This window comes from Aplysia californica, unplaced genomic scaffold (assembly GCF_000002075.1).
Source record: "Aplysia californica isolate F4 #8 unplaced genomic scaffold, AplCal3.0 scaffold00668, whole genome shotgun sequence".
Taxonomy (NCBI): domain Eukaryota; kingdom Metazoa; phylum Mollusca; class Gastropoda; order Aplysiida; family Aplysiidae; genus Aplysia; species Aplysia californica.
In genome coordinates, this window is record NW_004797938.1 from 359,029 (window position 1) to 360,059 (window position 1,031).

The window sequence follows — 1,031 nt, forward strand, 5'->3', positions numbered from 1 at the left end:
TCAGAGGAGTGGGAGGGGGGATGAGAGAGACGAAAACGACGAAAGAATCGAGAGAGACGAGAGAGACGAGAGAGAATCTCAGTCTCAGGCGAGGGGATTAAGTAGAGAGAAGCACACCAACAAACCAAACATGGTAATGTAGTGCAGGGAATAGAAAGTAGGCAGACAGACCAATTGCAAGAGAGGAAAAGAAAAAAAGTAGGGCAGTCGAGTGATAGTGTTAATGCGCTGATGGATAAAACTCACAAACCCATCGGTGCCTGTGGCGTAAATTAATGCGTTTTAATTGTTGCACTTTGGTTGGTTGGAGATGACATTCCCCTGAAAGTGACAGGTGTTATTAACTAACTTTTTTAGTATTATTTTTTGGAACGTTTTTACGGCGCTCGCAACTGCATAAGGTCATAATATAAACGCGCGGGACACATTTAACATTTTCAGTTGGTAGGAATTTTAAAATTTTGCCCGGGTGGCGGCTGAAGCCTACTCTTATCGATTTTGAACCACCAAGAGATCTTTAACGTGCGCAGCTTGCACACTGGACCTCCGAGATATTTCGCCCTTGTCCGAGAAGTCAAGGTGTAGATCTTTCCGACCATAAGATCAGGGATGTGGCTGAAAGACAGCAGCAGCAGAAAGAAGGAACCAAGGAGTAGCAGTAGAAAGGCTGCAGAAAGAGTCAGGAGTCCAGAGGAGGGGGCAAAGAAGGTGAGGGGGTGGGGGCAGAAAGTGGAGACGAAAGCCGACGACAGAATATTGTTAGAGAGCAGGAAAGGATGTGAAAGGAGACATTTTTTTAGAGAAAAAATTTTCCATCTTTATCCGTGTTCGAACCCGGGACCTAGTGATTGGGAGGCAAACACTTTGGGAGGAATTTCCAACACCTTAACCTCTAGGCCAAGAGAGCCCCCTCAGAATATTCTACAGGTTATAAGCTTTCAAAAATTGTATAGTAAGGATTTTAATTATTTTCGGGAGGTTTTGGGTGTTTTCGCGTGGTTTCGGGTGGTTTTTGGAGGTTTCTGTTGTTT